Source organism: Lepidochelys kempii, chromosome 9 (genome assembly GCF_965140265.1).
Source record: "Lepidochelys kempii isolate rLepKem1 chromosome 9, rLepKem1.hap2, whole genome shotgun sequence".
Lineage (NCBI taxonomy): Eukaryota > Metazoa > Chordata > Testudines > Cheloniidae > Lepidochelys > Lepidochelys kempii.
In genome coordinates this window covers 101,892,325-101,915,210 of record NC_133264.1, presented here as the reverse complement: position 1 = coordinate 101,915,210, position 22,886 = coordinate 101,892,325, and the positions used below count along the sequence as shown (strand labels likewise).

The following is a 22,886-nucleotide window of genomic DNA, read 5'->3' as shown; positions in this document are numbered from 1 at the left end:
CCCGGGCGGTTCAGGCGGCTGGGGGAAAGGCCTGGGGTTCAGTCACCCCGGGGAAGGCTGTTCTAGCGGCTCAGGCGCCTCCTCACGGCCCCCTTCTCCTTCCCGGGAGCGCAGGCGGCCGCCATCTTCCCCGGGGCCAGCCTGGCCTCGGCCCCCTGGGAGGCCATTTTCACTAGGGGCAGCCTCACGGCCACACGCAGAGCCGCCTGGGGCTGGCCGCCATCTTGACTGAGGGCAGCCTATAGCCTCGGTCCCCTGGTCCTCAGAGGGAGGCGGCGGCCATCTCGCATAAGGGCAAAGTGGGGACGGCGGCGGAACTGGGAGCTGGTGAGAGCAAAACCTCGCCGAGCCACGAGCGCGACAGTCACGATGCGCAACGGCCGGCGGCCTTCACACGCGACACACCGGGCGCCGGGCTTCCCGCCGGCGCGTGAGCGGAGCCGCCAGGCCCGAGCTGCCTGCCCCGCCCCCAGCCAGGGCCCCGCCCCCTCCTGCCGCGCGCCCCGCCCCCGGCCAGGGCCCCGCCCCCGCTCCTGCCGCGCTCCCCGGCCCCGCCCCCAGCCAGGGCCCCGCCCCCGCCCCCGGCCAGGGCCCCGCCCGCTCCTGCCGCGCTCCCCGGCCCCGGCCCCGCCCCCAGCCAGGGCCCCGCCCGCTCCTGCCGCGCTCCCCGGCCCCGGCCCCGGCCCCGCCCCCGCCGCGCTCCCCGGCCCCGGCCCCGCCCCCTCCTGCCGCGCTCCCCGGCCCCGGCCCCGCCCCCGGCCAGGGCCCCGCCCGCTCCTGCCGCGCGCCCCGGCCCCGGCCCCGGCCCCGCCCCCGGCCAGGGCCCCGCCCGCTCCTGCCGCGCTCCCCGGCCCCGGCCCCGGCCCCGCCCCCGCCGCGCTCCCCGGCCCCGGCCCCGCCCCCTCCTGCCGCGCGCCCCGCCCCCGGCCCCGGCCCCCCGGCCAGGGCCCCGCCCGCTCCTGCCGCGCGCCCCGGCCCCGGCCCCGGCCCCGCCCCCGGCCAGGGCCCCCGCCCGCTCCTGCCGCGCTCCCCGGCCCCGCCCCCGGCCAGGGCCCCGCCCGCTCCTGCCGCGCGCCCCGGCCCCGCCCCCCGGCCAGGGCCCCGCCCGCTCCTGCCGCGCTCCCCGGCCCCGCCCCCGCCCCCGGCCAGGGCCCCGCCCGCTCCTGCCGCGCTCCCCGGCCCCGGCCCCGCCCCCGGCCAGGGCCCCGCCCGCTCCTGCCGCGCTCCCCGGCCCCGGCCCCGCCCCCGGCCAGGGCCCCGCCCGCTCCTGCCGCGCTCCCCGGCCCCGCCCCCGGCCAGGGCCCCGCCCGCTCCTGCCGCGCTCCCCGGCCCCGGCCCCGCCCCCGGCCAGGGCCCCGCCCCCGGCCAGGGCCCCGCCCGCTCCTGCCGCGCTCCCCGGCCCCGGCCCCCGCCCCCGGCCCCGGCCCCGCCCCCGGCCAGGGCCCCGCCCGCTCCTGCCGCGCTCCCCGGCCCCGCCCCCGGCCAGGGGCCCCGCCCGCTCCTGCCGCGCTCCCCGGCTCCGGCCCCGCCCCCGGCCAGGGCCCCGCCCGCTCCTGCCGCGCTCCCCGGCCCCGGCCCCGCCCCCGGCCAGGGCCCCGCCCGCTCCTGCCGCGCTCCCCGGCCCCGGCCCCGCCCCCGGCCAGGGCCCCGCCCGCTCCTGCCGCGCTCCCCGGCCCCGCCCCCGCCCCCGGCCAGGGCCCCGCCCGCTCCTGCCGCGCTCCCCGGCCCCGGCCCCGCCCCCGGCCAGGGCCCCGCCCGCTCCTGCCGCGCTCCCCGGCCCCGGCCCCGCCCCCGGCCAGGGCCCCGCCCGCTCCTGCCGCGCTCCCCGGCCCCGGCCCCGCCCCCGGCCAGGGCCCCGCCCCCGGCCAGGGCCCCGCCCGCTCCTGCCGCGCTCCCCGGCCCCGCCCCCGGCCCCGGCCCCGCCCCCGGCCAGGGCCCCGCCCGCTCCTGCCGCGCTCCCCCGGCCCCGCCCCCCGGCCAGGGCCCCGCCCGCTCCTGCCGCGCTCCCCGGCTCCGGCCCCGCCCCCGGCCAGGGCCCCCGCCCGCTCCTGCCGCGCTCCCCGGCCCCGGCCCCGCCCCCGGCCAGGGCCCCCGCCCGCTCCTGCCGCGCTCCCCGGCCCCGGCCCCCGCCCCCGGCCAGGGCCCCGCCCGCTCCTGCCGCGCTCCCCGGCCCCCGCCCCCGGCCAGGGCCCCGCCCGCTCCTGCCGCGCTCCCCGGCCCCGGCCCCGCCCCCGGCCAGGGCCCCGCCCGCTCCTGCCGCGCTCCCCGGCCCCGGCCCCGCCCCCGGCCAGGGCCCCGCCCGCTCCTGCCGCGCTCCCCGGCCCCGCCCCCGGCCAGGGCCCCGCCCGCTCCTGCCGCGCTCCCCGGCCCCGGCCCCGCCCCCGGCCAGGGCCCCGCCCCCGGCCAGGGCCCCGCCCGCTCCCCGCCCCCGGCCCCGGCCCCGCCCGCTCCTGCCGCGCGCCCCGGCCCCGCCCCCGGCCAGGGCCCCGCCCGCTCCTGCCGCGCGGGAAGCGGCTCCGGCGGGGGGGCGGCGGACGGGCCCCGCCAGGGACAGGTCGCGGCCCCCGCCGTGCTGCGGGCCGGGCCGGGCCGGGCCGGGGAGAGCCGAGCAGGCCCCCCCGGGGCGGGGCCGGGGCCGGGGCCGGGCGCAGAGCTGCGGCGGCGGCAGGAGCGGGCTGGGGCCTCCCCGGCGAAGGGGGAGCCGGGGGAGCCCCGAGCGGGGCCTTGGCGGGGCGCCCGGTCTGTGCCCCGGCCCCGGCTCGTGGGCGGCGGGGCCGGCCCTGGCCCACCGGGGCCTGAGCAGCCCGCAGGGCGGCCGGGGCTCCAGCCTGAAGCGTCAAACTGCCGCCTCAAGGCGTGGCTGATCCCCGGGGCCCCGCTCAGAGCCCTGGGGCCCCGCTCAGAGCCCTGGCCTCGGCGCCAGCCCTGGGCCAAGCTTTCGCCCTCCCGCCACACGTCCCGTGGCGCGCCAGCGCCCGGCTATAAGCCCGGGACTAGGTCATCGGCCAGGTCCAGCCTCCCCTACAGGCAGCGCCAGCGGGCTTTTAAACGGCCGAAAGCACACGCCATAGTCATTCTGCGCCAGCTCAGCCTGCTGTGGAACTGCTCCTGGCTGCGGTCAAGGTGCCTGGGCCTGGCCTCGTAAGCCGTGGCATGGACGGGTAGGCAGTCTCCCAGGCTCACAGTGGGCATTTCGACTTCCCCTACGGTGATCTTCTGGTCTGGGAAGAAAGTCCCTGTTTGCAGCTTCTGGAACAGGCCAGTGTTCTGAAAGATGCGTGCGTCATGCACCTTTCCAGACCAGCCTGCATTCATATCTGTGAAATGCCCATGGTGATCCACAAGCTCCTGGAGAACCATAGAGAAATACTCCTTCCGCTTAATGTACTCAGTGCCTAGGTGGGCTGGTGCCAGAATTGGACTCTGCATGCCATCTATCACCCCTCCGTACTTAGGGAAGCCCATTTGTGCAAAGTATTTCAGAGCAGGATGCAATTAATGGCCCTGGACGCTTCCTTCAGCACGAGTCCAATGGTAGACTTGCCCACGCCGAACTGATTAGCAACCAATCAGTAGCAGTCTGGAGTAGCCAGCTTCCATAGTGCAATCGCCACACGCTTCTCCAACGGCAGGGCAGCCCTCATTCTTATGTCCTTTCGCTGCAAGGCTGGGGTGAGCTCATCACACAGTGCCATGAATGTGGCTTTCCTCATCCGAAAGTTCTGCAGTCACTGCTCCTCATCCAAGACATGCATCATGATGTGATCCCACCACTCAGTGCTTGTTTCCTGAGCCCAAAAGGAGCGTTCCACTGTGGTCAGCACCTCCGTGAATGCCACAAGCAAGCTCGTGTTGTAGCTACTATGTGTGGTGAGATCAATGTCGCACTCCTCCTGCCTTTGTAGTTTAAGGAATAACTGCACTGCCACTCGGGACATGTTGGTCAGAGAGAACAGCATCCTGGTCAACAGTTCGGGATCCATTCCTGCAGCCCGAAGAGACAGGGTGCACAGTACACAAACCGTTGAAAGATGGTGCTAAATGCGGACAGACGCACAGGGATTGCTGGGATGCAAAGCAATGCATCCTAGGTCAATGGGACAGGACCCAGGATGCCCCGCGACCCCCTCTGGCTTCCCACAAGTTAGCGGCAGAAGAGAAAGAGATGCTCTGTGGGGTAGCTGCCCAGAGTGCACTGCTCCAAATACCACTGCAAGTGCAAACATGCTATTGCGCAGGCAGCTGACAGTGTGAACACACAACAGTGGTTTTCCTTCAGCACTCTCTGAGCGGCACTGTAACTGTCTGTGCTGTAACTCTGCCAGTATAGATGTGCCCCCAGTTGCAGTTCACACATACTCATTAGAGACTTTAAAGTTTGCCAGTTAAGTGCCTAAAGATTTTGCCTGCACTGGGCATACTCCAGCCTGGGGCTTAGTAGGACTTTCCCTGTAATTGCAGCTCTGAACTGCTGCAGGTTGTGCTGGGGTCTGGAGGCCTGAACTGAGAGCAGAGAGAGCTTCTCTCCTAAGCACTAAATGCCCCCCTGCTGGGCCCAGGTGGCATGGAGGAGGCAGCTGCTTGATTCAAATGGAGGGGGGGAAGCTGGTTTGCAGGGGGAATAGGAAATAGATTAGGACAAATAGCTGGTGGGGGGAAGACACTGGACTGGTGGCTGGTGGGAAGGTAGGGACAGAAAGACTGGGAGTTGGGATGGGGGTGGGACTGGGTGGACAAAGCTTGGAAGGGGAAGTGTGGGGAGACTGGGTGGAAGACTGACTGGCAGGGAAGGAAACTGGGACTGAGACCCAGTTGGACAGGGGGAAGATCTGATGAAAAGCCTGGGGAAACTGGGACTGGCTGCGCAGAGATTGGGACAAGGAGCTGGGGGCAGTGGTGCAAACTGAGCAGGGAGACTGGGATGAGAAACCTGTTTAGTGGAGACTGGGATTGTCTAGGTGAGGAGAGGGGTTAGATGAGGAGCCAGGGTGGAGAAGAGATAGGACAGGGACATGTTAGAGAGAGCAGGGCAGAGAGGTCACACTTTTGGGTGGAGGGAATGGGCAGAAGAGTTTTGCCCCATAGAGCACAGTCCACTGAAGAGCTGGGAATGGAGGCCAAGGTTTGAGTCTCACCATTCCTCTGCTGAGAGAAAACATCTGTGAACCCCATTCACAAAATGTTTCATCTCCCTCTAGTGCTGGTCCACTGAGGAGGAGAGCCTGCTACTGCTATCAGTTACTCCATTAGTTCAAGTAGATCTAAAGATTGCAACCCTTACTAATGAGCCATGTCAGTGTCCATATGATTGAATCAAAAAAACAAACTGAATGAACTCTGTTTAAAGCCTAGGATATTACACATAAGAATGGCCATACTGGGTCAGACCAAAGATCCATCTAGCCCAGTATTCTGTCTTTCGACAGTGGTCAATGCCAGGTGCCCCAGAGGGAATGAACAGAACAGGTAATCAAGTGATCCATCCCATGTTGCCCATTCCCAGCTTCTGGCAAACAGAGGCTAGGGACACCATCCCTGTCCACCCTGGCTAATAGCCATTGATGGACCTATCCTCCATGAATTTATCTAGTTCTTTTTTGAACCCTGTTATAGTCTTGGCCTTCACAACATCCTCTGGCAGGGAGTTCCACAGGTTGACTGTGCATTATGTGAAAGAAATGCTTCCTTTTGTTTTAAACGTGCTGCCTATTAATTTCATTTGGTGACCCCTAGTTCTTGTGAGAGGGAGTAAACAACACTTCCTTATTTACTTTCTCCACACCAGTCATGATTTTATAGATTTCTATCATATTCCCCTTTAGTCATTGCTTTCCACACATTACTAAGGCTGCAAAGTCAAACACAAAATTTAGGAAATACCATAATGAAGGCTCCCTGTGCACTTGCATTATGATTCAGTCTAACTACATGATCCCATGATTTGGGTCACAGCAGTGCTTAGTGGCCCTAGCCCCCATTATGTAGGGTACCATCCAGATATATACCAAAGAGATTGACTATAAGCTCTCTGAGGTGGGGCAAACTACAGGTTTAAGGATTTTATAGTTATTTGTGGATCTGACCTTCAGGGCTTCTTGTTCCCTTATGTTGGTCATGAATTCAGGTCTGGAACAGGGCTCTGTAGAGGGTTTTAAATTCAGAGTACATAAAGAGTGATATTTTGGCATCGGCTGCGTGTGTGTGTGTGTGGGGGGGAGGGTGATGGAGGAGAGACATGGACGGGACGGGATGCTTACAGCAGGCCAGAGTTTGGCCTGTAGTTTTAATTGGTTATACTTATTTTTATGCTCCCCAACTCAAGAGTTGGAGATATTCTGCATGCAGTTCAGAGGTTGTTGACTGGAAAGGATGTATGATGGCCTACCAGAATATCTGTGCAACCAGTGTTCATGTGTAAAGGTCTTTAAGTGGTTACAACACTTCCTTTTGAAGTATGTTCTTTAACTATCTGTTCTTTTCTTAAAAGGAGATTCTTAGTCTTGAGACTCACAGCTGGACATCACTGAAATCCAGCCCTACTCAGGCAGCCCCACACTGTGTGCATTTTGCTGGCTTTCAGGGTAATTATTCAAATCCATCTCTAATGTAAGAAGGTCAATGACAGTATAGCACACATGCTATTTAGTTTGCTTTTGCCCTTATTTTAAGCACTTGCCTAGCTGATCCTCAGGCACTAGGAGTCAATAACAACGTGTTGCTGCTTTTGGAATGGCATGCAGCAGAGAGCATCTGTAGGGTTCTGTCCTTATACAGTTGTATGTTAATTCCATTTAAACTATTTGTTTCAGCATGAATATCACCTAACGAATTTCAGGTCCCTCCATTCTGTACATGGGACTGATTTGTACATGTTAGACACATTCTGCTCTCATTTGCCAGTGAAATCCAGGGGGATTGCTAGCAAAGAAAGATATGCAAGGTTTGACACAGTGTCTTTGCTTGTTCCTGTGGCTGTTTGTTCTGAAACTGGAGTTCTGTCTATACACAATATGTTACTTTAATGGGAGTAGAGAAAAGACACACTGGGATTTGTTCTGAGTGGGTATGGAGGTTTATATTGGTATATCCTGAAGCACTTGCATGAGAGGAAAGTGATCAGGAACAGCCAGCATGGATTCACCAAGGGAAGGTCATGCCTGACTAATCTAATCGCCTTTTATGATGAGATTACTGGTTCTGTGGATGAAGGGAAAGCAGTGGATGTATTGTTTCTTGACTTTAGCAAAGCTTTTGACACGGTCTCCCACAGTATTCTTGTCAGCAAGTTAAGGAAGTATGGGCTGGATGAATGCACTATAAGGTGGGTAGAAAGCTGGCTAGATTGTCGGGCTCAACGGGTAGTGATCAATGGCTCCATGTCTAGTTGGCAGCCGGTATCAAGTGGAGTGCCCCAAGGGTCGGTCCTGGGGCCGGTTTTGTTCAATATCTTCATAAATGATCTGGAGGATGGTGTGGATTGCACTCTCAGCAAATTTGCGGATGATACTAAACTGGGAGGAGTGGTAGATACGCTGGAGGGGAGGGATAGGATACAGAAGGACCTAGACAAATTGGAGGATTGGGCCAAAAGAAATCTGATGAGGTTCAATAAGGATAAGTGCAGGGTCCTGCACTTAGGACGGAAGAACCCAATGCACAGCTACAGACTAGGGACCGAATGGCTAGGCAGCAGTTCTGCGGAAAAGGACCTAGGGGTGACAGTGGACGAGAAGCTGGATATGAGTCAGCAGTGTGCCCTTGTTGCCAAGAAGGCCAATGGCATTTTGGGATGTATAAGTAGGGGCATAGCGAGCAGATCGAGGGACGTGATCGTTCCCCTCTATTCGACATTGGTGAGGCCTCATCTGGAGTACTGTGTCCAGTTTTGGGCCCCACACTTCAAGAAGGATGTGGATAAATTGGAGAGAGTCCAGCGAAGGGCAACAAAAATGATTAGGGGACTGGAACACATGAGTTATGAGGAGAGGCTGAGGGAGCTGGGATTGTTTAGCCTGCAGAAGAGAAGAATGAGGGGGGATTTGATAGCTGCTTTCAACTACCTGAAAGGGGGTTCCAAAGAGGATGGCTCTAGACTGTTCTCAATGGTAGCAGATGACAGAACGAGGAGTAATGGTCTCAAGTTGCAGCGGGGGAGGTTTAGGTTGGATATTAGGAAAAACTTTTTCACTAAGAGGGTGGTGAAACACTGGAATGCGTTACCTAGGGAGGTGGTAGAATCTCCTTCCTTAGAGGTTTTTAAGGTCAGGCTTGACAAAGCCCTGGCTGGGATGATTTAACTGGGAATTGGTCCTGCTTCGAGCAGGGAGTTGGACTAGATGACCTTCTGGGGTCCCTTCCAACCCTGATATTCTATGATTCTAGGATATCACAATGCTGGCTAGAGTTGCTTAAATCCCATGGCCAGGGACAAGGAGTTATATTCAGCCATGCTGGAGTGAGCCCCAGATTTATATTATGCACTGAGAAATCAAGTCCTACTTCATCAACTTGGCAAGATCTTAAGCCAATCAATTTACAACATACATTTAACACATTTTTATGGTAACAGTAACAGCCTGCTATTTCATTCTGCCTCTTGTTTCTATTATATATAGCTGTTTATAGGATTGAGCATTTTTCTTGGAGTATTATCCATTAATGTAAGCTTTCATGTGCCACACATTACTGAATTAGTTTAAGATGTGATTTGAAGCTGGGAAAGACCAATATCTAGTTTTAAACACTCTGTATTGAAACTTTTAAATGACTGAGGCAAACTATGTTTTTTATAGTGGGGTTTTTCCATTATCAAATGGAAACTATTTTGATTAATTTTATTGTAATAGTTCAGCCCTAAAGCAAGAGGGACTTATTTAGAGAAAGGATTAGTGTTTATGACAGTCATCCTCATATTACTGCAGATACAAACATCTTGTATATCCTGATATCTGCATTTTTACACCTATACACAGCAACATGTTAAGTTTTGATTGAGAGGTTTTAAAATAGTTTCAGCTATTGTCATGAAGTCAGGACTCATGCTATTTAATGATAATGATCTTACATGTATATATGACCTTTCATACACAGATACCTTAAACGGATTTATGAGCACTGAAGTCAGTGGGAGATTTTCCTGAAGAGAGTGCTGGGAGTGGTTGTGTGCTTTATTTGGCAGATTTAGAATAGGTGATGTAGGTAGAGCTGCCTACAGTTAAGTGTGCCTGATGTTTCCATTATTATAAGACCCGTTTTCAGTTGCTTATAAAATTTGCCAAACTATTTGGGATGAAGTTTTTCATGCCTGGTATCGGCCTGTGGGTGAATGTTTTGGGAAGCATCAGCTAAAATGTTTCAGGTTTTTCCAAGACCAGTATTAAGGGAAGTATGTTTTTCCATCCATTAACATTCAGACAATTATTTCATTGAGATGCCTTGGTGCCTCCATTCTTTGGAGCAGAGACTTTGCAGGGATTAACATAAGAATGGCCATACTGGGTCAGACCAGAGTTCATCTAACTCAGTATCCTGTTTTCCAACAGTGACCAATGCCAGATGCTTCAGAGGGAATGATCAGAAGAGCATCTGATGAAGTGAGCTGTAGCTCACGAAAGCTTATGCTCAAATAAATTTGTTAGTCTAAGGAGCCACTCCTTTTCTTTTTGCGGATACAGACTAACACAGCTGCTACTCTGAAACAGAACAGATCTGTTATCACATGATCCATCCCCAGCTTCTGGCAGTCAGAGGCTTAGGGACACCCAGAGCATGTGTTTGCAACCCTGACCATCTTGGCTAATAGCCATTGATGGACCTGTCCTCCATGACTTTTCTAATTTGTTTTTGAACCCAGTTATACTTTTGACTTTCACAACATCCCTTTGCAACAAGTTCTACAGGTTGACTTTTCACTATGTGAAGAAGTACTTTCTTATGTTTGTTTTAAGCCTGCTATCTCTTAATTTCATTAGGTGATGCCCTAGTTATTTATCCCTTCACATAACATGAAAACACTTCCTCATTCACTTTTTCCACACCAGTCATGATTTTATAGACCTCTATTATATCCTCCCTTAGTTGTTTCTTTTCTAAGATGACCAGCTGTAGTCTTTTTAATCTCTCCTATATAGGGATGCTGTTCCATGCCTCTAATAATATTCCCCCCACCCTCCGAATCTTTTCCAATTCAAATCTATCTTTTTGAGATGTGATAACTGGAATTGCAAACAGTATTCAAGGTGTGGGTGTACCATAGATTTTATCTAGTGGCATTATGACATTTACTCTCTTATTAGCTATCCCTTTCCTTAGGGTTCCTAACATTGTTAGCTTTTTTGACTGCTGCTGCACATTGTGGATAGTTCTCTGAAAACATCTGTTCAATGACTCCAAGAGCTCTTTCTTGAATGGTAACAGATAATTTAGACCAGGGGTGGGCAAACTGTGGCCCATGGGACCGTCCTGCCCAGCCCCTGAGCTCCCGGCTGGGGAGGCTCGCCCCCAGGCCCTCCCCTGCAGCTATGCAGGCAGCTCGGCTTGCGCCTGCCCACCTCCCAGGATTTCAAATAAGCCTGTCCTGCTGCTCTGAGCGACCTGGTAAGGGGGCGGGGGTTTGGATAAGGGGCAGGAAGTCCCAGGGAGTAGTCAGGGGACAGGGAGCGGTTGGATGGGGCAGAGGTTTGGGGGGGCGGTCAGGTGACAGGCTGGGGGTTGTATAGGAGGTGAGGTCCCAGGGGGGCAGTTGGGGACAGGGAGCGGGGGGGGGGGGGTTGGATAGGCATGGAAGTCTCAGGGGGCGGGGGTGTGGATAGGGGTTGGGACAGTCAGGGGACAGGGAGCAGGGTGGTTGGATAGGGTGTGGGGTCCTGGTGGGATAGTTAGGGGTGGTCAGGGGACAAGGAGCGGGGGGGGGTGGATGGGTTGGGGGTTCTGAGGGGGACAGTCAGGGGGCAGAAAGTGGGAGGGGGTGGATAGGGGGCAGGGGCCAGGCTGTTTGGGGAGGCACAGCCTTCCCTACCCGGCCCTCCATACTGTTTTGCAACCCCGATGTGGCCTTTGAGCCAAAAAGTTTGCCCACCCCTGATTTAGACTCCCCATCATTTTATATGTATAATTGGGAATTGTTTTCTGATGTGCATCATCACTTCGCTGTTTTCAACATTGAATTTCATCTGCCATTTTGTTGTCCAGTCACCCAGTTCTGTAAGATCCATTTGTAACTCTTCACAGTCTGCTTTGGACTTAACTATTTTGAGTAGTTTGTATCATCTGCAAACTTTGGCATCTCACTGTTTACTCCTTTTTCCAGATCATTGAAGAATATGTTGAACAGCACAGGTCCCAGTACAAACCCCTAGGGGACTCTACTATTTACCCCTCCATTCCAAAAATGAACCATTTATCCCTACCTTTGTTTCCTGTCTTTTAACCAGTTACTGATCCATGAGAGGACCTTCCCCCTTATCCCATGACAGGGTAAGAGCCTTTGGTGAAGGATGAGGTCTCCCTGATGTCAGGGACGTGACTTGTCATCCCTGTGACAGTACACCCAAATTTGGCCAAGTTAGAACCCTGAAAGATCTCCGTTCACAAATGCCCAGTAGAGACTTGCTCAGAGCCTGGCAGCTAAATTCTCTGAAGATTCTGTCCGTCATAAGCAGTCTCTGTGCCCTCACAGCTCTTATGTGCCATCCCCACAGTGCATGGTCCTTCCCTGAAGTGCAGGGGCTGAGCAGGCTCTTTTTCCTGCAATTGCTCCTTTTGCTTGCTGGGGGCCACCATGGTGCCAGGCACCAGAACTGAGAGCAGGGAGATTGAGAGTACAGGAGAGATGATGCCCACCTGCTGGGCCCAGGCAATGACGAGGGGAAGGAGGGAATGGAGTGACTTGACTCGAATGCAGAGGGGAGAGGAACAGGAGTCAGAAGAACAGAAGATGGAGGGAAGAAGAAGTGGGTAGGGAAGGGCAGGAGCAGAACAGCAGAGGGCAGGAGTTAGGGGACACAGGGTCTGTAGCTTCCCTACAGAACCTGGAACTGAACCCAGGAGTCCCAAGTCTCCTCATTCCTCTGCTGTCAGCAAACAGCTGTGAAATCCACTGGCAAAGCATGTATCTCATTCCCCTGTACTGGCAGGTTCATGTAGATGATAACAGCCTTCTATTGCTACCAGTTACACAGTTAGTTCTGATGCCAAAGATCTGAAACTTGATGATTACCTGCACCTTGATGATGATCTGTGTGGGGAAGGTCAATGTAGTTCTGCATGGCAATTTGTTTTGTTTTTTTAAAATGTAAGGAGTTAATAAAATATATTAAATGAACATTAAGATCACACAGCCGACCGCTCAAAAGTTAGGAAATGCCAGAATTAAGGATACACATGCAACTCTAATTGAGCCCCCTTGTGCTTATGCATTATGTTACAGACCTTAATTACACGATCACATGCTATTTTCCACAGGAACCTGCCTCATTCAGTACACAGGCTGGACCTGCCCTGGGGATGAATCAGGGCTGTGTAGTAAAGGAGGCTGTTGTCTGTAGGACCCTGCCTCATTTGTTGCAGAGGTTGGAAGGTGCGTAAGTGAATGAGGTTGAGGACAACAGGAAGAGAAAAGATAGTTCTCATGGTTAAGGCAGTTGAATACTGCCCTAGAAAACTGGATTCTATTCCTGCCTCTGCCACAGAGTTTCTATGTGATGCTGAGCAAGTCTCTTAAACCAAACTGCACGAGTGATCACTAATTGTGTACCCCATTATTTGGGTGTCCCACATGAGATACCTGGGGTCTGATTGTCAGTGTAGTTGTGAGTGCTCAGCAATAACTGAGGTCAATAGAATTCAAGCTTTGAACATTTAAAATGTTACATACTCAAAAATAAAAACTCAGGCCCTTTGACTTTTGAAGGAGACACCCAAAATTAGTTAGCATTTTTTAAACAGTGTCTTTAATCCATGCCTCAGTTCCCTGCATATAAATGGGGATAACAACTCATCTCACAGGGTGTTGTGAAGATAAATTCAGTGTTTGTGGTGAATTAAGAAACTATGATGAAAGCACCATCAAAAGCACACAAGGAATTACTAAATAGTTATCCATGCTGTATGCTAAATGAGGCAGCAGTCCTGTGGAAGACATATAATGTGATCATGTAATTAAAGACTATCATAATGCAGATGTATGAGGGAGACTCCATTTTATTCTTAAGAGTATTTGCAGTGTGCAAAACAGCCCTGCAGTGAAGCCTTCTGCTTGACGCTGGAAAGGAGCAGCTCCAAGCTCAAGTCTTTCCTGCAGGAAGAACATGCCCGAGTTCACTGGTGAGTTCTAAAAGATCACAAGGATTGTTTTCCTTTAGATGATGATTTGTTGTGTGAAGAGTTTATGACTAATTTTGAACTGAAAAAAGTGTTTATTGTTCACCATTTCCTAATTGACTTATAATTAGCAATTAAGTGTTCAATATAAAGAGATATGAAACAAGCATATTAAAAGCAGATTTCATATGGCAAGAGAGATGCTGGTAAGATACATTATGGAACTATAATTCACTTTGATTTAGAAGAGTGCATAGTTCTCTTTGGGCTTCGCTACATGGAAAAACTGACTGGCATAGCGATAGCAGAATAATTATTATTAGGGTTATTTCACTCTAGCTGTGAGAGTCAATTTCCTCATGTAGACAAGCCCTAAGTAAGGCTAATTAGCCCAGCAAGAGGTAATTTGTTGAAAGAGGCATGTTGAGGTTCTACCAAGCTTAATCGGCTCTGAATTTGAACACATTCAGAGCAGTGATAGATTGGCCCATAAGATACCACTGCCTGGTAATGAAGTTTTCCAGGAACAGTGCAGCCTTTTTCTTTTCAATCTGCCCCTTCCCTGTGTACCTTTCTGCTAAAAGACTTTGGCATTCAGACTTCTTTATTGGTTGCCAACTGTTGAAATATACTATTATTTTAGCACTGAAAACAAACCTGTGTAATAGGATGTTTGCTTTCCGCTGTTGGCAGGCCTGTAATTTGTGCTCGGAGTTGTAGTTACCACAGAATTACACTTTTTCCTGTGGCTGGTAGGAGGCTGGCTGCGAGGTCAGCACATTAACGAATATTGTGAAATGAAAAGCCATTTGCTACGTGAACCAGCTTCTCTTTATTACTAGTTTCTATTTCAGAATTCTGCCATGCACTGGCTTTAGCTCACTGCCTACCCTGGTAAACCATGATCTCAGTTATAGCATCAATGAAGAACTAACAGACTCACAGAAATAGCAGTTCTCTAGCCATAGCATGCAGCACAGGGCCTAGAGATCACAAGGCACAGAGACAGCAGTTGACCTTGAGCGCCCCCATTAGCATCGTGGTGCCCAAGTGCCAATTTCAGCACACAAACATAGAACTAGGTGCCTTAACGGAGATGCTTGGGTATCAGTACAGACTGTTGCACCAACACTCCTTGTTCTGGGAGTACCATTTTCCATCACAGTCAGCCACGCCATGCTAACAATGGTTTTTCCTCTGCTCTGTAGCTCTGGGAGAGAAGACCAGAGCCCTCAAAAAGTAGCCACCCCCGTTACCTGTACCTTGTTATCTTCAGGGAACCAGCAGCACGCCCGGACCAGCTCTGTGCCCTTACACTCTGCTAAGGCAAGGCAAGGCAAGGCAAGGCAGATCCTCCTCAAAGCCTGTAAGATGTTCTAGTCAGCCATACTACCACTGTTTAAGTATAAGGGACTACTAGGTAGGGCCACTACCCTTCCTCCTAATCCCTGCAGACTGTTTGGGGAGGAGCTTTGCCAGCATAGTCTGACACACCCATTTATTTTGGGGTAAACTTTTAGTTCCTTTCAGGGTGATCCTATCATTTGACTTTCCTAATTACTTACTAGCTACATTTTAACAGCTCTTTACAGGTATAACTAACTGAGCCCCAGCGCTTCTATAAGATAGGAAAGCAGGATAATTAACCAGTTTCTACAGCAAAGCAAAGGGGGAAATCATAGTAGGTACTTACCAGCTGGAAGAGCCAGGAAATGCTACTAGTTGCAAAATCTATCCTGCAGCTGTTGGCTTGTGCCAGTTTAAGGGGCCAGCCCCCACAAAGGCATGCTGGGGAAAATTTATATAAAAGGGGACTTTAACAGCATGGTGAGGCTGATGTTAGGAAAGGAATAGCTTTACTAGAGCACTTGTATGTAGGTTAGTACATTAAATGAGTAATAGTATTTTTATCCCTATTTTTCAGAGGGGAAGAGCTGATTGTCAAAGAGAACAGCATGGTCACAGTGGAGTTAGGAGTTCTTAGAGAATACCTAGTTCTTAGAGAATGTTTTTCCTTAGTAGATCTCAAAGTGCTAAAACTTGTGAAGTCTGGAGTCACAGGCCTGCACTTAAATCACTGGACTTGAAACTTCCCCTTCCCTACATACACCCTCTTCTTCCATCTGCGTTGTCTCCTTTCTCTCCTAATTGTTCTGTGCAAGGAGTGCAGGTTTCTCATATCCATGTAAGACTTTATCAGTAATCAAATAGGCCCTTTAGGTAAGGGAGTTCAGCTGGTTAGTTAGTGTAACTAAAAAGGCTTAGGAAGTGCTAAACAATCATATCTCTGCCTGTGCTCTCTAGTCCCAGTCTGCTAGTATAAACGTGCCTGCTATAAGTCCCCAGGGTGCCTGTCTTGTGATAAAGTCTATGCACCTCTTCCTGAGTTCTGCACTATCACAGAACTTGCTTCGGTAGCAGATATACTAAAATTGGAACGATACAGAGAAGATTAGCGTGGCCGCTGCGCAAGGATGACACACAAATTCGTGAAGCGTTCCATATTTGTGGGGGAGGGATAGCTCAGTGGTTTGAGCATTGGCCTGTTAAACCCGGGGTTGTGAGCTCAATCCTTGAGGGGGCCGTATAGGGATCTGGGGCAAAAATTGGGGATTGGTTCTGCTTTGAGGAGGGGGTTGGACTAGATGAGGTCCCTTCCAACACTGATATTCTATGACAGTTGCAGGGAGTTCTTTGGGAACTGGTAGCCAGTCAGCTGCATTTCTAGTTTTCCCTTTACATGTTGCTAATCCTGCTGTGTAATCAGCAACTCTGGAGTTTGGGGCCTGTTTCTTCTGGCTCTCGGTGCTTATTTGGGGACACTTAACTGCTAATCTTGGGAGCAGTGTCTGTCTGTCCTCAGACTGCAAGGAGAGCAGAGGGTCCTGTGGTAAGGTGGGTCCCTCCAGGTCTGAGCTGGTAGAAGAGGAAGGGCTCTGAGTCTTGCAGAAGGGGAAGCACAGATGTGAATTCATGGTGGGGGGGGGGGTTTAAAGGGGAGCTGATAGTGTCTGTGAAAGGGTTTGGGGAGCATTAGTGGGGAGTTGATGCTGTGTATGTGTGTGGGGGTGTTGGAGGGGAGCTGATGGGATGTTGGAGGTTTGAGGGCTTGTTAGAGGAGAGCTGATGGTGTGTGTTTCTGGGGGGAATTGGAGGGGAGTTGATGGGGTGCAGGGGAGGTTTGGGGGGCACTGGAAGGGAGCTGAGGGTGTGTTTATGTATGTGGTTGATGCTGGATGTTCACACTTTACAGTGTTCTCTTGGCCCATGTACTGTGGGATTTTGAGGTTTCGGGGGCGTTAGAGGGGAGCAGATGGGGTGGGGGAGATTCGGGAGGGGGTGTTGGAGAGGAGCTGATGGGGTGTGGGGGGTTGGGGGACATTAGAGGGGAGCTGATGGCTTGTGGGGGAACTCAGGGAGGTGTTGAAGAGGAGCTGATGGTTTGTATGTGTGTTGTTGATGGTGGATGTTCACACTTTACAGAGTTCTCTTGGCCCATGTACTGTGGGGGGTTTGGAGCTGGGGGGAGGGTTAGAGGGTAGCCAATTGGGTGTGGGGGGTTAGTGGGGAGTTGATGGTGTTTTCTCTCTGGACATCTCTGCTGGGGAGATTCATTTTATCCTTTTTAAGCCTGAGGCTGTCTCTGGGAATGTGTCAGTAGAGGGCTGGATTCTGGCAGTTGTCACAGCACAATCTCACTGGTAGCTGGGAGACCAACTGCAAATGACTGAATTTAGCCAGTTAGGCTCCTACCCCGCAAGGTTGTCTGCGCCGGTGGATTCCATTAAAGTGAAAGGGGCTCTGCACAGACACTGACCTCAGCCAATGTGGAGTAATTTGTAAGACTGGCACCTTAGAAAGCAGATGACCACATAGGATACAAAAGCCAAGAGAGTACATCATAGAAAGAACTTCATTTATTCTGGAACTGACACATATAGTTTAATTTCAACTGATATGTATTATAATAGGCTGTCCTGGAACTTGGAGAGATGGTGGAGCACCTGAGAGTTCTGAATTTGCCCTTAAACCTGCAAGCAGACTGAATGTTTCTGCTGTAGCTGCACACCTGGCTTCTTGAACTGAAGAGGTTTTCAGGTAAGCATGAATACAAGTTTTGTTTTTCTAAACATTACCATCAAAGTCAGGGAAGCCTATCAATTTGGGAATAGAGCTGTATTTCTGTAGCTCTAGGTAATGACAAAACTTTGCTTTGTAACCTTATAGGACGAGAAATATGGACAATTGCTTTGGATAAAATAGAGCTTCAGAGTTTCAAATCACTTTATATTTTGGAATGAATGGGACATTGGAGACAATTGCACAAAACTCAGATACTGATCAGACTGGAAAAATATTAATCTCACTAGCTGGATAGGATAATGGTACTTAGAAATTGTGCATGTTAGTAATTAACTCAGCAGATTCAACCAGTTCAATATCTGTGGATATGCTGAATTGGGGGTGTGTGCTGAGAGCAGAATTTAGCACTCTGATAGTACAGATACATTCCTGCTGCAGATGTAACCCTCACACCTCCTGGTGCTCTGTCCTCTCGAGTGGTACTGAGACCACTTAGAGATTAATGAATCTGCTACAGCCTTAGCAAAGAGTGACGTGGCTTTTAGCTCATGCAGTAGAGGCTTATACACTAAGCTCCAGAGGTCCCAGGTTCAATCCCACCTGCCGACGACTGGGGTCTGTTGGTTTTACACAGACACACCCATTGATCTTCTAGCATGTTTTTATAAAATTAAAGTATTTTTACAGACAAATAACAGTACTCTGAGGAAAGTTTTGTAAGTTGGCTCTTGATTCCAAGTTGATTGTCAGTTATAGAATTAAACTTAATTGACAAAGAGAAAAAATTATCCATATTGAATAATACAGTACTAGTGCATCTCAGTCCAGAGAGTCCAACCACCTTCTGTTGGAGGCCTGTCCTTCTGAGAAGTCAGTAACCTTCTGTCCCCACCCCACTCCATTGCACTGGGCCTCTGTACTCTTACCCTGACTCTACCTCTCTCCATTCTCTCTCTGAGCAGAGTTGACCCTGTACACTCCAACTGAGTATTTCAAAGTGTAAGATTCTAAAACCAGATAAAGAGGTCACTGACTAGTGTAAACCCGTAGTCACTCTGTTTGAGGGCCGTGAGCGACTCCCAGCTTGCACTGGGGCCTCGGACAGCAGAGCTGACCTGCAATGATAGGAAGACATCTCTGTGCTGCTCTTTCAAAAATTTTGACTAATAAAAGTTAAGGGCGTGTGAATGTCGGTGTGGTGCTGGCACATGGTAACTGCATGGACTCCTGTGCAAGTACTTGCATGCATACATTTAAATTAAACCATTGTTTCCCTGTAAGTGAGTACTCGTCAACAGTAGCTCAGCTGTATTGTCTGGGTTCTGAATACAGGCAGAAATTAGCTTCTATCCACTAACTGCCCTCTTTAATCCTTTTTTCAGTTATCTTTTTGATAACATTAGCCATTTCTACCTCACTTCATGCTTTCAGCCAGATTTGAATTCTCTCACCCACTCCCTGTCTGTCTGGTTTATCAGCTGTTCACTCTAATTCTCCATTTAGCTTAGCTTTGGACTGCCCATTCTCCGGGACGTTCCCTTACCTTATCTTGAAAGATAATTATGGAAGAAAGTAGTGTTTGTATTCACCGAGGTTATTGTCTTGAAATATGTAGTGACAGAGGCCAGGAACCTCCTGGGTATCTAGGTGTCTAACTCCCTTTGATTTCAATGGGAGTTAGCTGACTAATAACTCTGAGGGTCTGGGACTAAATTTAGGGTTCTTGTCTAAAGAAATGTAGAGTACAACAGTGTGTCTGATCTAAGGTATCCAGTAAACACAATCCCAAATATATTAGTGTGATGCATGGTTGGAAAGGGTTAAACATCATGCAAAATAAATAACCCTCAAAAGACGTGTGGGGAGATAATGTTTGTGTTTTTGTGTATTTACATATGTATGAGTGGGGTCGACAGTGTAATCAACAGTCCCTGTCTATGCTGTTTCAGAGTAACAGCCGTGTTAGTCTGTATTCACAAAAAGAAAAGGAGTACTTGTGGCACCTTAGAGACTAACCAATTTATTTGAGCATGAGCTTTCGTGAGGTAAAGCTCACTTCATCGGATGCATACCATGGAAACTGCAGCAGACTTTATATATACACAGAGAATATGAAACAATACCTCCTCCCACCCCACTGTCCTGCTGGTAATAGCTTATCTAAAGTGATCATCAGGTTGGGCCATTTCCAGCACAAATCCAGGTTTTCTCACCCTCCACCCCCCCACACAAATTCACTCTCCTGCTGGTGATAGCCCATCCAAAGTGACAACTCTTTACACAATGTGCATGATAATCAAGTTGGGCCATTTCCTGCACAAATCCAGGTTCTCTCACCCCCTCACCCCCCTCCCAAAAACCACACACACACACACTATGCTGTATTCTGATAATTCAGAGGTCAAAAGAACATCCTAGCTTTTAAATTAATTGTAAACACAGGATATCTCTGTATTCATCTCTCTTTGAAATGTACAGCAAATAATCTGTGAATGGTGGAGGAAGAAGCAAATGGCCTTATGTTAATTCTATAGCTAAGTACGGGCAGTGGGCCGCCTTCAAAGTCATGCTAATTATCTTTTGTTCCCCAAGAAACTCCAACCTGTCAAAAAAACATGAAATTGTATAGAAGATCCTTGGGTCCTGAGTCTGTCATCTTAGATCTGTTTAGGCTTCATCAGGGGAAGTTTGAGTCACAAGACTGAGGTCCCAGTTATGCTGGTATGCCCTGAATATGATATTTGAACATTGGACTATAAACTATGCACTATTTCTGAAAGATCTCTTTGCAACTACAAAGCTCACCATCTCTGCTATGAATCTGCACCTCAATGAACTGAACTCATGTCTGTATGTAAATTGATTTTTTAACCATTCTCTCTCTCTTTTGTTTTTTAATTAATTTTAGTTTAGTTAATAAGAATTGGCTGTAGCACGTATTTGAGTAAGATCTGAAACATTCATTAACCTGGAAGGTAATGTGTCCGATCCTTTGGGATTGGTAAAACCTTTTCTTATGATGAAATAAGATTTACAGAAATTTTCATCATATTTGACGTGGGTACCTGGAGGAGGCCTGAGGCTGGATCACTTTAAGGGAACTGTGTTGTTTGGACTTCTGAGTAACCAGTAAGGTAATAAAGAAGCTGTTTTATGCTGGCTTGGTGAATCTAAGTATTGGAATATCCAGCAGCTTTCTGGGGATTGTCTGCCCCATTCTTTGCAGGTTATCCTAATTGAGTGACCACAGCTGGCTCCCCACTAGGACCCTGGTCACAACTAGTCACAGCCAAATCAAGAATAATGCACAAGGTAAGCACCAAGTATTAGGGAATGCAAAATCAGTGATACATCTAATGCAGACGGACTGAGGGATCGCCAAGTACTGGTGTGAATCATCAGTAATGTCGTCTAATGCAATGAGTTTGTTGGTGTAAAAGACCAGAATGAACCCCTACATCTGTACAACTCAGTTCAAGGACTTGTTACTTTCATTCTCCCTGGGTGCAGAAGGTACCTAGGGAGGTGGTAGAATCTCTTTCCTTAGAAGTTTTTAAGGTCAGGCTTGACAAAGCCCTGGCTGGGATGATTTAATTGGGGATTGGTCCTGCTTTGAGCAGGGGGTTGGACTAGATGACCTCCTGAGGTCCCTTCCAACCCTGGTATTCTATGATTCTATGAGAGTCACCACAGTCCATCTGAGACCTACTCAGTCTAGGGTAGTGGTCCCCAAACGGAGGGGTGTGCCCCCCTGGGGGGTGCAGAGGAACATTCAGGGGAGTGCGGTGGGGCTCAGGCCAACCCCCATGGGAGGGAGCACCACCCAGCCCCATGATGCCCCCAGCTCTGCTCTGGCCCTGCTCCCAGCCACAGGTCTGGCCCGGCTCCCGGCCACCAGCTCCTGGCCCCAGCTGCCATTATTCTGGCCCAGCCCCTGGCTGCGGGCCCACTCCCAATTGTGGCTTCTGGGGGGGAGGACGAGGTAAGGAGTGGGGGAGCATGACCAAATAAGTTTGGGAACCACTGGTCTGGGGCATGCTTCCTAGAAGGGCAGGCTGTGTCTCTCAGCAATGACCTGAGGGCATTGGTTGTTTGCACTTTTCTCTTTAGAATTTGGAAACAAAAAGACAAATAGATGCTATTTCAGTTATAGTTGGGGCTGGTAAGGTTGCCTGACACTTATAACTTTGCCAAACGTTATCTGTTCAGGCAGAAACTTGTGAGAGCACAAGAAGGACCTGCTATAAGGATGAATCAGAGTTGTGTACTGAAGGAGGCTGTTGCAAAAGTTGGAAGGTGTGTACTCTTTGTAGTACTGGGGCAGGCTGGTCTAGGCCTGTCCATAACTAACGCATACCCCTTCAATTAAGGGGCAAGAACCACTAAGTCCAGGCTACAATTGATTTCTGGGGACGACAAATGAAAAAAAAGGTGTGGGGTCAGAGGTGGGGAATCAGGGATCAATCAGAAACCACCCCAAGAGCGCCCACTATTCCTGAAAGGCATGCTGGGGGCCAGTGGCTGCTGCCCAGAAGAACTCTGCTCCAAGTTGTGATCGGATAAGGCACAGGAAATAGATTCCACAGTCAGAGTTTCGTCCTCCTGGAATGATGGATGGCTGTCTTGGTCTCTCAACTTAGTGGGGCCATGGATGGGGTGTGCAAAAATAAGGAGGTGAGGGGAGAAACGCAGCCAGAATTTCAGTAAGAGGCTCTGGAGGAGCTGGAAGATGGGCTACAGCTGATGAACTCTATGTAGATGTGCATCAGGGTCTCCCTCTTGCTGCAAAAGGGGAGGTGTCAGGGGAGTTCATGAACCGTGCCTCTCCGTGTAGGAGGTGACAACTAATATCCCTGGTGGGCCATAGGACCAGAGTGGAGTTTAGGCTGCTCCATCAGGTTCCTTGCCCTCCTCAGGCGGCTGCAAGTCCCACTGGTTGGTTATCAGGTGGGACATGAGGGCAAGGAAGTAAATAGAATAGAAGATAATAAGGTGATAAATAACAGTCATCATGGATCTGTCAAGAACAAATTGTGTCAAACCAACCTGATAGCTTTTCTTGACGGGGGGGGGGGGGGGAGGGGAAAGAAAGATAAATGTGGTATATCTTGAGTTTAGTAAGGCTTTTGATACTGTCTCACAGGACCTTCTCCTAAACAAACTAGGGAAATACAACCTAGATGGAGCTACTGTAAAGTGGGTGCATAACTGGTTGGAAAATCGTTCTCAGAGAGTAGTTATCAGTGGTTCATGGTCATGCTGGAAGGGCATAACAAGTAGTGTCCCCCAGGGATCAGTTCTGTGTCCGGTTCTGATCAATATCTTAATCAGTGATTTAGATAATGGCATAGAGAGTACACTTATAAAGTTTGCGGACGATACCAAGCTGGGAGGGGTTGCAGATGCTTTGGAGGATCGAATAAAAATTCAAAATGATCTGGACAAACTGGAGAAATGGTCTGAAGTAAATAGGATGAAATTCA

General features: G+C 51.2%; 1 protein-coding gene and 1 non-coding gene across 16 annotated transcripts in view; both read left to right on the top strand.

The window, feature by feature from the left end:
• The window catches only part of HTR2C (5-hydroxytryptamine receptor 2C), a 740,895-nt gene continuing 718,009 nt past the window's right edge, over nucleotides 1-22,886 (top strand). For 6 of the 15 annotated variants that reach the window (XM_073358596.1, XM_073358587.1, XM_073358591.1 and 3 more), the window contains exons 1-3: nucleotides 2,703-3,870; nucleotides 6,488-6,581; nucleotides 17,292-17,418. The gene's annotated coding sequence lies outside the window, so the exon portion shown is untranslated. Of the gene's footprint in view, nucleotides 328-2,702; nucleotides 3,871-6,487; nucleotides 6,582-17,291; nucleotides 17,419-19,659; nucleotides 20,716-21,612; nucleotides 21,700-22,886 lie in introns of those variants that run through there. The other 9 variants (XR_012160645.1, XR_012160644.1, XR_012160643.1 and 6 more) reach the window with 7 other exon arrangements.
• On the top strand, nucleotides 15,727-15,829 carry LOC140917835 (U6 spliceosomal RNA). The gene has a single exon (XR_012161024.1). It is a non-coding gene; the product is annotated as a U6 spliceosomal RNA (small nuclear RNA).